Raw genomic sequence first — 16,413 nt, 5'->3', positions numbered from 1 at the left:
TCTTGTAATGAAATTAAAATTTTTTGTTTAAATGGTAGCTTAGAATAATAGCGACCTTTCAGGGAGAAAATGATATTCATGCTACTTGGGTAAAACATGGTCTAAGTACCCGGAGGGAAAATCTGTGCTGTGGGCTAACTCAAAAATAATGTTGTCAATTTCTGAGACATGACTGGAAACATGGGGGAACCTGCCATACTTTGGGACACCACCAAATGACGTGCAGATAAATAATACAGAAACGTAAAGACCTTTAACCTTAAAAGTGACAAATCAACAACTGTGGTTAGAGAAAATGTATCCCAATGAGGGTGCTCAGTTTTTTTTAAATAAAATACGAATGAACTAGCGTCAGAAGCCTTGAGACAGAACTGCATCTCCACTCATCACAGCCTAAAAAGTCAAAAGAGGGGAATACTCTGGGAGCAAGGAAAATATGGCTACACTCGCTTATCAAACACCTACTAAGGAAAAACACTGTGAGTATATGCCAGTATGTATACATGCTCTCAGGAAACCCCATGCAAAACACATTGCTATGGCTTATGTTCCCATTTACAGATAGGAATGTGAAGCAAATCAAGATTCAACAACTATCTTAAATGACCTGAAGACAATAAGACCCTGATTCCAAGCTGTTTCCTGCACTGATATAAGCTGCACACAGCATTACAAAATGGTAGAAAGAAAAATCTAGAAAAGCAAACCTTTGAAAATTTTGTCTAAAGTTCTTGTAATGAAAATAATAACAGCCACAATATTAGAGCCCCTCTTGTAATACAGCACACAGGTGTCACATTTTATAAAGGGTCCCTTTACTCCAGCTTAATAATCCTACCAGGTGTGCCTATTCTTGAGGTACAGATGAAGACACTGGAGCCAAGAGGAGTTCAGTTACGGGCTCAGGTTTGCACAGTGAGAAATAACAAAACTGAGGTCCAAGTGCAGGTATGATTCCCCATCTCCTGGACTTTCTAACAAATTATCTCTTCCTAAACATGTGATATTCTTTAACTCCTTACAATTGGAACTAAAGGTAAACTATAATCTTAAACTTCTGCTAAACAGATCAAGTCATTTGCTTCCCTGTATTTTAGGATAACTATATTTTGGATAATTAGATATGTAAGCCCTGGCAATTCACATCCATGTGTATGTGGGTTCCACAAAAGCCCTAAGCAATGGACAAATCCTCTCCCAATGACACGGGAACTGTTGTGGATCAATTACATCTGACAGGCACATTTGCCCCTCTTCCTTTCCCTGCAGGCTATACCATCAGAAAAATGCACTAAAACCCACCTGGTGGAAAAAAAAAAAAAACAGAAGTGGAGAGAATGCCACGAATATTGAAGTTCTTGTGCTTTAATTTGCCTAAAATATGTGTGTTGTTAAAACAAATGTAGGAATTAGCCATATGGGAACCTAGCTTGGGTACATATCTTCATCTGTCACCACATTTGGGAGGAAGCACTACAGGATTATTGTAGTGCTTAGATTTGTAGGGAGGGGGAAAAGTCCACTTGGAAGCAGACTAATACCGAACACATGTTTATGCCTTTGACCTCACAATATGGTAACTAATGATGGTTCTGCAAATAGTCTTGGGAAAATAAAATGGATGACTGCAGAGGGAAGAACCCCAGTGAGGGTGGCAAGCTTCATTTCACCTATGGAAGCCCTTCATTCCTAACAGAACAGCCAGCATAAATTCTATGCAGCATGTTTAAATAGATAAAACCTACGCCTTATTCTGAATTCAAATCTTAGACCCAGTGCATGTAATACAGTGCCTTAATAGCTTTCCAAACTCTCATTTGGCCTCAGTTATACAACCAGCTGACACTGAAAATAATTAATGCCCTTTAGGACTTGCATCTGCTCCTATGGTTCCAAGTCAAGGTTTTTAATTGGGCTATTTTGGCATTTGGAGACAATGGCAAGGTGAAATAACCTTTCTTTAATATTTTTGAGGTCAGCAGATAGTTCTGCCAAAGGTCATCCTTCAGGTTCACAAATGAGTCATTTGTATCACCTAATGCAATCTGTGACTTGCAAATTGCACTGGGATGTGCTATCGTGCATTAATTAGTCCATGTGATGAATACTGAATTCATCATTACTAGCCAGAGCTTGCAGAGATGTGCCAATACTTGTTTTGGTGGTTTATGGTTGCTTATTTGTGCTTTATACTTCACTACCAAGTGTGCTCTGACATCTTCAAATCTCTGAGGCTAATAATTGGCACAGTAGCGTTAACTTTCTCCTTGCGACAAGGCAGGAATCTGGGGAAAGACTCTTCAGCATCAAAATATCATTAATTAAGAAACAACCACCTTCTCTTTCATCTATACAACTCAGCATCATGCCACCTATGATCCATAGCATGAGAGAGAGAGAGCGAGCGCAGGACTACTCCTGTTCCCATCACTTGCTCAGAGCAGTGCACTGAGTTGTGCTGAGTCCCCTCAGCTGCTTGGCAGCCACCGCCTAAAATGAAAGCATTATTAATTTCTGTTTCAGGGGCTAGAAAACCAGGATGTGGACACTGTATGGTGATACCATCTGTGCAGTTGACATATATTGATTCATACCTTCTTCCCATCTGTCCTTGACACTGTGCAGTTACAGAGGTCACAATCTTCTCTTTCCTGGAATTTCCCCCAAAAGCAATTTTCGACCCAGGATCTATGCAGTGATTTTTTTTTCTGGTGGTTACTGTGCACTTCTAAGGAAAACTGGTGGTTAAGTGTCTGCATCTATCATCTCTCAGGTAAGTCCCTTTGACCCAGCATAACAATAATGGACACCATCAAAAGGGTATTTGAAAACAGAAGCTCTTCCACTTTGCTGGAACACAGAGACAGTAAGGGGCAGATATTTAAAATGAATTTTTTTTCCTTCAGGGCAGGTGTTTGGTGCCATCATTAAGATGCCATTTAGGACATCAACATCCCATTATCAGAGTGCTTCAGTTCAAGTTACAGCTCCACTTTGAATTCTATCTTCCTGCAAATGCACAACCTGGGAGCCAGGATGAGAATGGTTCAAGCATTTGGGTCTCTGCCACCTCCATGGGAGACCCAGAATGAGCTCTGGACTCATGCCTTTAGCTTGGCCCGCTCCAGCTACTATAGGCATTTAAAGAGTGAATCAATAGAGATTCTCTGTCTCTCTCTGTCCCTTTGCTTTTCAAATAAATAAAAATAACATAAAAACTATAAGTAAATCTTCCAACTTGCCAGAATTTTATGGATAACAAAAAGAATTAATGCATCACTCTAGAAATTAGCATATCCATTTTCTACAGAAAGGTACAGCAGCCAATTAAATTATACACAGCCAATCTGGGATTTGGAAAAGCAGATTTACAAAGTTAGGGAGCTGAAAACCAGCAGGTGGTTATATCTTGTTCTACACTAGGAGAAAAATAAAGTCTCCAGTTAATGGGATATTTGTGCGTGTTCTGTTTAATATACGTTTTAAAAAGAGAGCAAGAGAACTATTCGTCCCCATTATAGTCACTTCAAAAGTGAGGATGCCTGAGTCAGATTTCAGAGGGATTTTATTTCAAGGACTATCATTTATTCCACTTTACTTTTTTTCTAACTACTCTCTAGTCCAGGTGAAATTGGACACACAAATAATTGAATTCACAATGGACTTTTTGAGGATTCAAGTGGCCACTTGTATCCACAAAGTAAGATGTAAGGGGCTAATTGCAGCCCAAGTGAATGGATGAGCCTACAATTAGCCAATTAGGTTGCCTATGAGGGGGAGGGGCAATCTGAATGCAGAAATCCTCCCTGTGGAGCAAAAGGCCTTTCTAACAGGCTGGAGAAACCCCCGAAAGTGTGAGGCAGAGCTGGAGCGGCTCAAATGGGAGAACTCTTCCTTTGTCATCAGTTTATTTCTAAAACTACAATTCTCCAGGTCTGGACCACCAGTACTACACCTTCCATCCAATGAGGGAAAAGCACATTTTAAGGATGTTAACAGCTGCCTACACATCTTTACATTTGCAACAAAGTAAATGGCTAGGTTTCTCTTATCCCTAAAACTATCTTCTCCTTCTCTATCCTCTTGTCATAAATTATAGATTAAAACTTCTCTGTCCTTCTCGACCCATATTGCATGTGGAAAATTAATACCATATTTCAGTTATTCCTGAGTGAACAGACTGAAGCTTTTCAAGTATTTTAAATCATCATCCCTTGTTTTGGAGGATGACTCTTAGCTCACTCAATCTGATTTCAAGACAGTAAATTTAGTTTGATTAAGCAATGTAACTCTTCAGAGCTTCTGCAATACTGGGAAAGAACTAAAAGCATTTAGCGGGAGGGGGAGATTTCAAAGTAGCCACATTATACTGAACGGATACCCTATTAGCTCCTGAAAGTCAGCTCTAGAGCAAACAGCATTAAATCAAACACAGCAGAAAAGTCACACCTTTGCTGGGCCTGAGGTTTTCCCCATGTGTAAAACCAGGAACTGGCCTAGTTTATTTTCAGGTCCCTTTCAGATCCAAATGTCGATGATTCCAAATTGAAAACAGATTTCATGAGCTGGGGATGGACTTGTCAAAGGCAAGATTCAAAGGCACTTGCATCTGAGCTCAAAAGCCAAGCCTGGGCATTGTTCATCCACACTGCCTTTTTCTTTCAATCCCTTTGGCTGAAGCATCATCTTAATGACCGTCCTTGAAACTAAGTTCACAGAGTTGTGTTGTTTTAATCACTTGTTGTCTACAGCCCTTGAGACACTGCCCATGGCCCAAATGTGTCATTCACAAAACAGTGCCCCTTGTGGGAATGACAAAACCACATGCTTCCAGTGATCTAACTTTATCCCTTAACTTTCCCCCTCGTAGGCTCATTCTTGGACTTGGGCAGGCATGGGCATCAGCTCCAGCATGTGATGGGTGATAAACAATTTGCTGAGAAGGCATACTATTTGTACAGCTATTGCTTTATTTCACCTGTAAGCCTTGTTCGCTGCCTTCCCCATGCAAGGGAGCCACAGAGGGGAAAGGTTTTAAGCATGCTTTCCCTCACGTGTCTATAATAAGCAAGTCATCCAGAGTTTTGCTAAAGCCTTATCATAAAGTCCTGGCAGGACACAATTCTCTGCACACAAGTGGGCAAAAAAAATCTCCAAGCGTTCAACTCAGAGGTGAGAAGCAATGGGCAAACCCCTCTCTACCTAAGTCATCTACTGAAGAATAAACCAGTATCGCTGGCCTGCCTCACTTGTCTTTCTCTTTGTGGCATCAAAGTTACAGTTTAAAGTATGCAGCCAGTCTCCCTTCTGGCAGTTTAACCTCTTCCTCCAGTTTTCACCGCTGTTAGAAGGAAATCCAAACTCTCTACCGTGGCCTGGTTCCACTCTACCTCTCTTAATACATCATTTTCCTCTCTTAGGCACTTTTCTGTGCCCGAAATATGTTAAGCTTATTTCCATCTCAGGACCTTTGCACGTGCTGTTTTCCATGCCTGAAATATTCTTCCCAGTGCCCTAACTCATGCATTCATGAATCAGGGTCCAGTATCTCAAGGTCATCTTTCGCAAAAGAGTGTCTGTTCCCAATCCAGAGTAATTTGCACCCTTGACCATGAGTCAGTTTTCCACTCTGTCAATCAACCTGACTTTCCTCAAAGTAAGTATCACTACTGATGTGATTTATTGTCTTCTCCTTGAAATACAAGATCTATCACAGCAGGAATTCCACCTGCCTTATTCATCTCTCAATGATGAGGGAGAAAGTAAACATTTACTGAGTATATAACAAATATTAGTTGAAGGTTGAATGATGCACAGTTGGATAACAAATGAATAAAAGAGAAAAGTGATTTTTCAAAACATTGTTATCTTGAGGTTCTTGGAAGACTGCAATTCAAGAAGCCCTCAAACTCCCTTAGGGAACATGCAAATATCCACTTGTGTATATTTTTCAGCTAAGAGACTTAATGCTTTTCATAATGAATCCTGAAAGATAAGATAGACTATGGCAGAGGGCTTATCAGTAACAAAACTCTTGAGTTTTCAAGGACTGCCAAACTGCCCTACATTTCCGAGCCTCCCCTGTATCCATGTGACTAACTCTGACCAATGGCTTTCAGAAAAGCGGTAAGGTAATTAAGTTTTTCAATCATCTGTAAGGGAAAGGTTATCCCTTTCTCCTTTCCCTCCTCTTCCTTCTATTGGCTGTGACATGAAGGTGAAGGTTGGAGTTGGAACTCCAACAGCCATGTTTGATAGTTCATTGACCATAGGAATTAAAGCGCAGCAGAGCAACAAAACAAAAGCCAGAGATTCAACACCATGGAAAGTCACCCAGACCTGGACTGCCCCCGGATTTCCTAAACATGAAGAAAAAAATTGTCCTGTTTAAGCTGCTGTTATTTGGTTGGGCCACAGTGGGTGGAGATAAAAGGATGACTTGCAACATAACTTAATCATAATTAATATAACCATTGTTGGGAAAAACAGAAAAAGATTCTGTAGAAATCCATGTATTTCTACAAACATGTAGGCTACGGTGCTATTCCCAAGTGTCCTGGAACGAAGTTTGATGGGATAAAGGTGCAGAAGTATAAGAACACAAACCCAAATGATACAAGAGGAAGTTTTCTCAACATGTTTCAAGTGTGAGGCTTATTAGAAGGAAAATCCTCCAAGAAACCAGTGTCTACTTTATATATTTAATTTATACTTACATTATTAAAATGTGCCTCAAGTGTAGGGATTACATGTTGAACAAAAAGCCCTTTCCATAACTATTTCTCTATGAACATGATAAAGTCCACCTGTGCATATCTATCTCCATTTCAACAATTTTACCAAGCACTCTAGCCGACTTTAAGCACACATATAAGCAAATGATGTTGTTTTGTGTTATATAAATGCTTAGATATATGAAATTTTCATATTAATTTTTACTTATTGAATCTGAAGGTAGCAATGAGAAGTAACGGCATAACCATAAAAATTAGGATTGTTATCATATATTAAAATGTTACAACACTATATAACACTATTATAACATTATAATAACTATCACACTTGAAGTAAATTACCAACCCACATCATTGAAAATGCTTAGGATTTATTATACATTTCTTGTGTATAATGAATCACTTAACAAATTATCCATAGAGACAAGGTAATTTATTAATTGCAACCTGATCAATAGAACCACAAATAGAAGACATTATTATTTATAAAGGGATGCACCAGGGACAAAGTAAGCCTTTCTTGCAGACACAATGAGTACCAAGAAGTGAAAGTAACCTCAGTCTCCTGACCTTGCCTATCTGCACCCACACCCTGAAGCTGACTTCAGGTGACTTCACCACGGCTGTGCAAAATGGACCCACAGATGGAATTAAAAAAAAAGAAACACAGAGAAAGATTTACAATTGAATTATCTTGGGCAAATTTAACTTGTTTGGTTTTCACTTTTTTAACTGTCAACAGGATTATTCCTATTTGTTTGTTAACCTTTATTTATTTTTATTGGAAAGGCAGAATTACAGAGAGGACAGACAAAAAGAAAGATCTTTCGTCTGCTAGTTCACTCCCCAACTGGCCACAGTTCCTGAGATGAACTGATGTAAAACCAAGAGCCACTTCTGGTTTTCCCATGTGGGTGCAGGGTCCCAAGGACCATCCTCCACTGCTTTCCCAGGCCACAGCAGGGAGCTACGTGGGAAATGGAGCAAGCCAGGACCCTGACTAATGCCCTTATGGGATCCTGGCACTTGAGGGGGGAAGATTTGCACCAGTCCCCATTTGATTCTTTTTAAAATATTATGTTTTTAAAATTGAGATTCCCCATATTTTCATCTATTTTTTTCCTTCTTTTCCTCTTAAACTTCAACAATTATTTTAAAATTTTATGTTAGCTACAGCATTTGAATCCTCAGTATCAATTTTTCTTATCAATTTATTGTTTCAATCAGCGAGGGTAGAGACCACAGACGCATTAGCCAAACATCTGAAACATTGGATACACTATTAAACAATATTTAATTACTAAAAAGCAAAGAACTGTCCAACTTAAAGCAAAATTCGGAGAGAATTTTAATCACAACAGGGATTAAAATTTGAAATTATTATCTTAACGCTTCAACAAAGCTCTGACACCAAGCTATTCTAGTGAGTCAACTGCTTAGCTGCTTTATCGAACAATAGAGGGAATATCTTCTCTAATGTAAAGTAATATCCTCAAGCTATATGGTCCTTCTGTTGACAGTATCTACCACACAAACTAAAACTATAAAATTTATAAAGCAGAAAAAATGGATTGTTCCTATTTTTTATCTGTAGAGGTACTATAAACATTGATTATAGTAACTGTAGAGTCTTGCAAATCTAATGATCGCCATAATCACCATCACCATTTTCTCTGGACTTGTTCTTTAACTAGAATTTCCCAAGACAGTCTCTGAATTTTGCTTCAGTTCATAAACTACCAGGTTGCTATTCTTCCTGCCTCCTGGAACCCCAAACAAGGCCTTAAATTCAGTGCTTTGCTCACAATCTCAGTATGAATAGACAAGCAATGCAGTATGTGCCAACAGGTGCACCGTTTATCATTTGGGGAGTTAACATCATTATCCATTCTAATAACACAAGCATTGAAACGTCTTCAAGACAGAAAGATAGGCCATCTTACATCAATGCCAGTAGGCCCAGCCTGTATTATGCTAAATGCCACTCTGGATACTTCCCAGAAAACACGGGCAGTCGGGTTCCCAGAGACAGCCTGGACCCAGTAGATAAGATGAGGCAAAGAAAATTGTACTGGACGAGACCAATGACCCCACTGGCTTGCATTTAGCTAACAGTAAACTTGGCTAGCACTTATTCATCACTGTGTTCCAGGCACTATTCTGAACACGTGACACAGATTCTTTCATTTCATTTTTCTAACAATGTATATGAGTAAGCCACCATCATTGCCCTCTCTTTGAAGCCCAGCAAAGTCAGAGGTCAGAAGGTTGTAATACCTTGCCTAAAGTCAGACATAGTTAGGAAGTTGCAGAACTTGGCTTCACACCAGGTGACTGGGCTGAAAGTTATTTCCTACAACATTCTGTTATCATGCTTCATGAGCCTGGCCTAAGCATTTAAACATTTCTGAGTCCTACCACCTTCTGCCAGAGGCCTCTGGTGGCAAGGTATACATGTGACCCACAGGATAGCTAATTAAGACCTCAGAATGGCAGACACATAGGGATTCAAAACTCAGGTTGGCTACTGGTAGCTCCTCTCTCAGACTCGTTCTTTTCATCTGTACAATGGGGATCATCGTAAGGGTTCTTCTTAGGCCTCTGAAGTCACTGATAGGTTGGAGCTAAGTGCTTAGCAAACTACAGGACACTTAGCATATTCTCAGGTTAAAAGATGCTGATCCATTATTCTCTGCTTCCTTTGGAGAAACATGATTAGAAAGTGAAAGTGGAGGCTCTGTTACCATATTCAACCTTGACTAGCACCCCTCCACTCACATCTGGAAGATAAAATGTAATTCTCACGAAAAAAAAAATAATTTTTCAGCGTGACGCTCTCTATCGGCAATTACATCAAAATCACATTAATTGAGCTATAACACTGTCAGGCTCAGCAGCTGGAAGGCACATCCATACATTCTAAAGAGAAGGTCATTAATTCAGCTCTCTACAGCGCAGCAATGAAATCGGGATGTCCGTTCTCCAGTGTGATTTACTGTCTTTCAAGCTGCTTAAGTGGGAACCTCTACAAAAAGATTTAAGTTAAGTGACTCTTGTGCTGCTCTGAAGCTCATTTATTATTGAATTAAGTTTTCATTTCGTTTAAAGTGAATAAAGAAATATAGTTTTATTTGAAACAAGGTAAAACATTTAAAAGAAATCAGCTTTACAATTCAGGAAGCCAGTTTGTATATGTGCAAATGATCTTACTCTGCTTATGCTCTGCTGAAAAGCCAAATTTAAACTCATAAATACTGCTAATATGCATAAAATTTGAGATTTTTGCATGAAAGCTGACCCTTACTTTTTGTGCTTTATCATTCTTTTCCTTAAATTTTTTTTAAATATTTTTTCAAACAAAGGAGTTAAAGAATGAACTGGAGACAAAGTAGGTGAAAATAGCATCCATTTTCAAAAGTCTGTATTTTCTTTATGACATGACGAGAGAGTCAGGAAGCTGGGAAATACATGTTATAGGTTATCAGTGTGTGGCAGAAAAATCAAGGCATGGTAGACACACAGCATTAAAAGATTTACTGCATCCTGGTGCACAGATGAATCGAGTGTGGCAGGCAAATGGGAAGTATGAGCAACATCAGCCCTTGTGCAGTGACAAAGCCTTATAAAGTTGGTGATCCCGTTTGTGCACAGTTCAGATGAAAGAAATGGCATATTTCTATATCGTATTTCCCGTTCTAAACTTCATGCAAAACAGCTAAGAGTAATACACTCTATATGCAAAAGTCCCTGATGAATTAAACACTTCTAAACACACTGTATTTTTAAAAAATCTGCTAGGACCCCTCTAATGGTGTCATTTACACTCCAGTCACATGTGTCTAAAGCACAAGACCCTTCATAATTAGGTATATACACTATACCAGCTCACTGCCTAATTAGCAAATTATGTTGAAAATAGCATCCTGCTAATTAACGGTTATTATGGCATTTCTGAAGCTGAGGCTTTAATTATCACCAACCTAATGCTTGTGTACAGAGAAAAAAAAAAGCACCCCCCTCCTTTTTAAATGATCAATAAGTGCAAAAGATTATTATAAAGCAAATCTGCTGACAGCTGATTAATTTGTTTGATGCAAAGTTGCTGCGTGTTTCATATTATTTTATCGGAGTTGCAGGAAAAAAAGGTACATCATTTGGTTTCATTAGCAACCTCTGCGATTTATCACTAGAAAATGCACCCCCCCCCCTTTTTTTGTTGTTTGTTCAATTCCCTCTGTGTTTTTGCCTGTACTAGCATCAAAGTCAAGAGCAGGAAGTTTTAATTAAGTGACACTAATGAGGTCGTTGAAAATGATACTTCAGCAATTCAGCATGCTGTTAAATGTGTTTATTCTATAATGTCATCAAAGGTGATTGTTTTCTCCCATAATAGATAAAATTCATTACCATAAGCATTGCACTTTTGAGTGTTCGAAATACAAAATGCAAGTTGGTCAGGTGTCTCTCTTGCCTATTCTTCCCTCCTGCCAATCTGAATTACTGGACGTTAAACAAAACTTTAGCCAATGATGCTGGGTCTTTTATTTTGTTTAAGTCTCCCATGCTTAGTAATTAACAGACTTTGTGAAAAACAGAACAAAAATGAGCACGCAAATGACCAATCAACGAAAGCTGGAAACAGGGGGCTGATGGTGATGTGATGTCCCTCTGAGTTAGCCACTTTTGCTGGATTCTGCTGCTATGCCAATGCTGAGCAGTGCGTCACCCCTTGCCACTCCTAAGGAAGACCTCCACGAGCATTTGATTTGAGCTACAATGGGACATTCGGATGCTTTTTCCTATCAAATGACTGCAGTCTCCCAAATACAATTATAATTGTATAAATGACCCACTTTGGGAAATTACCACAGTGAATTTCCACATTGCCTCCTTCCTAGGAATTAGAAATGCTTTGTCACATTTCTAAGAGGTCTAAAGGGACAAGCATTAAAATGCTTCCATTTCACAGACAAGATGAGCTGAGCAAATTCGTGCCAGGTCAGAGCATAGGAATGAGCCCTGTTCCTCTTTGTCTAAGTTATACCACCTCTGCAATTCAAAATAGTGTTTCTTGATTTTCTTAGGTTTCTCAGGAAATTATCCATGTTCGTATCTTGCACAAATTTAAAAGGCCCACTGTGTTTCCATGAGTCACCACATATCTCCATGGAGTCACCATTAAAGGCAAAGCTGTGCCCAGCCAGCCCTTTATCAATGTAGCAGGTCCAGTTTCCTGTCTTATTTGCAATGAGCCCATCATGATGATCTCCCACCAGGCTGGCCATTTCTAGTTTGCTTTTAATGCCAAAGGCAGCCTGTTCTGATACATCACACTTCATGACCCAAAATGCTCACCAGTCTTCCAGTAACAGCATTGCTAATTCACAGGCAGCTAAACACCCTCCACATTCCTTTATCCTGCCACAGATCAGGAAAAAAATAGGGACCTGGAGGACTGTCTCAAGATATTTGTCTTAGCTACTGTGACTTAGGAATAAAAACTATTTTCCATCCTTACTGTTTGCCCTATTTGGGCAAGCTTGATCCTGGAGGGAAACCTGGATTGTTGGTTGAACCTCCTGTAGTTATCCAGTGCACTCTCAAAGATCATCTTTGTCAAAACAATCAATCAGTTTCCCAAACAACTCAGGACAAGCAGATCTCAGTATTGTGGGAACAAATCAAGCTGACTGAATTGGTCATTTTACACCCACTTGACTACCAAAGAAACTGAAAATGCTTTTGTATTATAAGAAGGACAAAAAGTCACTTGCTTTTCATTGAAGGGTTGGAAACTTAGAATGGTTCAGAAGTATAAACAAAGTGGTAAAAGCTCCAGCTCCCTATTTAATGTGCATTAATGCAATGCGAGAACATTAAGAGGTTTAGGAGCAGCTAATACCCTGGGAGGCTGTGAGTACATTCACTCTATAAATTAGAAAAAGGATTCTTCTGGAAGCCGTATATGCCTTTGCCAATGTTGGCTTATTGTCTGGAATCCAAATTCTGTTTCTCTTCATGGTTTTTTTCCATCTTAACTTTTAAAACGACTCAGATGCCCCTGACTAAAACAGCAAACATCAATAAGCGGTAGTGTTCTGTGCTAGCGAAGATCCAGTGAGATGAGCACTTCCACCCATGCAGGAAGGGAGCGTTAGTGGGCGGCACAGCCTCTCCGAAATGGATTCCATCAAGAGTTTACAAACATTCACATCTTTTGATCCTGTAATTCCACTTCTAGGAATCTATTACAAGGAAATCAGAGAGGCTCTTCAAAGCATTATTTATAATGATGAAAAATTTAAAACTAAATGTCTAACATTGGCTGATAGGATCATATTCACAAAATACATATGATTGAAAATAATGAAAAGAAAGGGCTACAAATGTAACATCAGATATTATAGATATGATATGTCCTCACAGTCACAGATTTTAACAAATCCAGATAATGATTTTTTAAAAAACAGAAATTAGATACCAAAGTGTGAGTGGTGGTTATCTTGGGAAGATGGAATAAAAGGAAATTTTAATGCTGATCTTTAAACCTTGCAAAAACTATTCATTTAAAAATTACTAAACAATTCAGTAATACATATATTTTTAAAATGTACCCAGATATTATAAAGAATTTTATATCTGGGTATAATATATAATTATACCACTGCATAATTTAAAACATAGCCACTCCAAATATTTTTTTCCTCTATTACTTACTAACTATTCAGCTACATAAAGCTCAGAGAATATGCTGGGCATGGTTATCGAGATTCTTAGTATGACATTTCTAAAACACTGCATTTAAAAGATGCCCTCTACACCTCACCACTGGAGTGGTAACCTCAGCTTTGTATAAAGTTGCCTCAGATTCATACAAGGCAAGAGGACAACATCTGAAGTCCTCAGTCATTCCATAGCTCTGTCCCAATGCCCCAGAGGGTACATGTTTTCCTTAATGGTCTCATTTACTTGTGCTAATGTTGAATGCCCTTGTGCATGATCTTTCACAATTTCCACAGCCATTTTCATTTTCCAGTTAGACTAAAGGAACGTGCACTGAACTCAGGACAAGTGTAGCTAATGCTCCCAGGTTGTTTTTGTTTTCCTATTCAACAAAAAATTTCAAATAGAAAGAAATCGTGGTACATCTATTTACTCTATGGAATACTACTCAGCCATTAAAAAGAATGAAATTCCACCATTTATAACAAAATGATCCCAAGTGGAGATCATATGCTCAGTGAAATAAGCTAAAACCAAGAGGACAAATATATGTTCTCTCTTGATATGAGACAGCCTTCACATAAATATGATAAGTAGGTATTTGGTAAATATGCGTTTACTTATTCTCATAGATGAACTAAGTAATAGAGACCAGCATATCAGGAAGTTAACATATGTTGCAGTATGCATCTCTACTTCCAATTGAAGGAGGAATCCCAACGAAACAATTAAATACACCCTGACAATAGGATACTAGACTTCACATCATTGTTTACACGTACAATGTCATGATACACTTAGGGGAGAATGATGAACTTAAGACTGTTGCTGAAGGACTACACTATTGTAATAATACAGGGAAACACATGGGAGGGGTAATGGGAGGGTGGAGGGAAATCTTCATGCCTAAGGAACTGTATCATGAAAAAGGAAAAAAAAAAACCCATGCTATTTCTTTTTATTTTTTTTAAAGTATTAAAATGTCCTGCCATGTCACTAAACTTTTTCATCAAGACTTTTTACACTTGATCTTAGCCAAAAGGCCGAGAAGCGATCATCAAGACTTTTTCTACAGCAATGTTTGAGAATGCTCAGACAATTCTCAAGGAGAATATTTCAGCTACAGATAGAGCTTCCCATAGAAAGCAAGCATCATCCTTCTGAAGGGAAACATAATTGCGACTAAAATGCAGATGCACAAAACGAGCTATTCTGTCAGGCTGAGATGAGGGCATCAATAAACTGTCTAACATTCCCCCCATCACACTCTTAATACAACCAGAAAGACTTGGTTTTTTAGGAGGCTTAGAAAAATGATACAGATTTTTTTTCCTTACTGCAGAATAAACTATTCATCAAAGAACTCATGAAATGTTCGTGTGATTTTTGTTTGTTTGTGTTTCATTTTAACCTTTTCTAAGCCACAAGAAGGAAAGAAAACTGAGGATGGAGGAACCAAGGCCTGCATGGTCCTTACATGTGACAGAACATATAAGTTCCATCACTTCAGGCAACAGCCTTCATGTCCCTCAGCCAATGGTCCCTTATCTTATTTCTCAAAAGGTGTGGAAAGGCTAAGTAACCTAACCCAGAGCTCAAGAAATAGCAAGTGCTCAACAGAGTTCTGTTATATCCACTTTAACACAAACCTACCACAACAAATGAGATCTGTTCATACCGAACAAGGAAAGAACCCAATGAATTAAAGGTAAAGTACAGTATCCCCTTTGCTTCACACCTCCCTGAAAGGACTACCTGAATTGATATTACAGGGTTTTAATGACTCACTTGCAAGTTTTTCCCTTTTAATAAAAAATCAAAGCTTCCTGCTGTCCAGTGTCTGTCAGACCACTGGAAAATGGGTATCCAGAATCATAACACAGAATCATGGGAAGATTTTCCCATGCCCAACAGACACAGGGAACTGAGAACGTGTGTGTGTGTGTGTGTGTGTGTGTGTGTTGGGTGGATTAATACTCATGTAAATGAATATTTGGAACATGAATAATGAAGATATCACAAACTCTCCTGAATGGCTGATAGAAGCAACTCATATTTTAGAGTCATGTGTGACTTTATACATATGCTGTTTGCTTTCTCTCTTCCTTCCATTCAACCTGTACAATATCAATGTAATATAGTGCACTAGATACAACACACACTCACACACAAAACCAGGATTGCAAGACTGAACTGTCTTTCTTAAAGTTACCTGAAACATTAAATCCTATGCTATTTCTGATGAGATCTGGATGGAGCTAATTTGTAAGACAGTAAGAAATAGAGGCTTCTAGCACCCAAGATCCTGGGACCACCTTTTTCTTCATCTCCCCAATTTTCAAATTCAAAAGTTTTCCATAGTTTAAACAAATCATTCCAATTTCAATACAATGAGCAAATTAATGCAATACTTGAAGAGAGGAGAGACTGACATTGAACTAGAGTTAGAATTCAGTTTTTTTTTTTAATACAGTTAATAGGTCAAATCAAATGAGACAATGTTGATGGGAGGCTGTGTTCACCGCCTGGCACAGTGTTTACCAAATGTCACTGCTGGAGGAAGCTGTAAGTAAAAAACCCTAACCCTTCATGCTGTAGGTATAGGACAGCACTCATAACAAGGAAGATATTATTATTGTCATTCTGCACAGTAAGAAGTAGATTCACGAGGGTTGATTTGCCTAAGGTTCAACAAGAAATAATAACAGACAGGATACAACCCAGCTAGTTTGGCTCCAGAGGTGTTAATGGCTATACTTTACCCTTTGATCTATTTGATTAAAGCACATTTAAACAATTAAAAACTGATCCACTCTATCTTTGGAACACGATGCTTTCAGGTTTTTTTTGGTTTTTTTTTTTTTTGTTTTTTTGCTTAGCCTCAAAGAAGTGACCTAAGTAGGCATACCCACTTCCCTCAGCTCCTTGATCCGCACAACACTTGCAGGAGAACCAG

The 16,413-nt window shown here is 38.7% G+C and overlaps 1 protein-coding gene and 1 pseudogene across 9 annotated transcripts in view; both read right to left on the bottom strand.

Moving 5' to 3' along the window:
- Nucleotides 1–16,413, bottom strand: part of EBF1 (EBF transcription factor 1) — a 390,172-nt gene that overhangs the window by 219,157 nt on the left and 154,602 nt on the right. The window lies entirely within an intron of this gene.
- On the bottom strand, nucleotides 14,347–14,512 carry LOC121154456 (annotated as a pseudogene).

This window comes from Ochotona curzoniae, unplaced genomic scaffold, assembly GCF_017591425.1.
Source record: "Ochotona curzoniae isolate NIBS_2020 unplaced genomic scaffold, NIBS_Ocur_1.0 contig_1, whole genome shotgun sequence".
NCBI classification, from domain to species: Eukaryota; Metazoa; Chordata; class Mammalia; order Lagomorpha; family Ochotonidae; genus Ochotona; species Ochotona curzoniae.
This window is presented reverse-complemented; position numbering and strand designations above follow the sequence as displayed.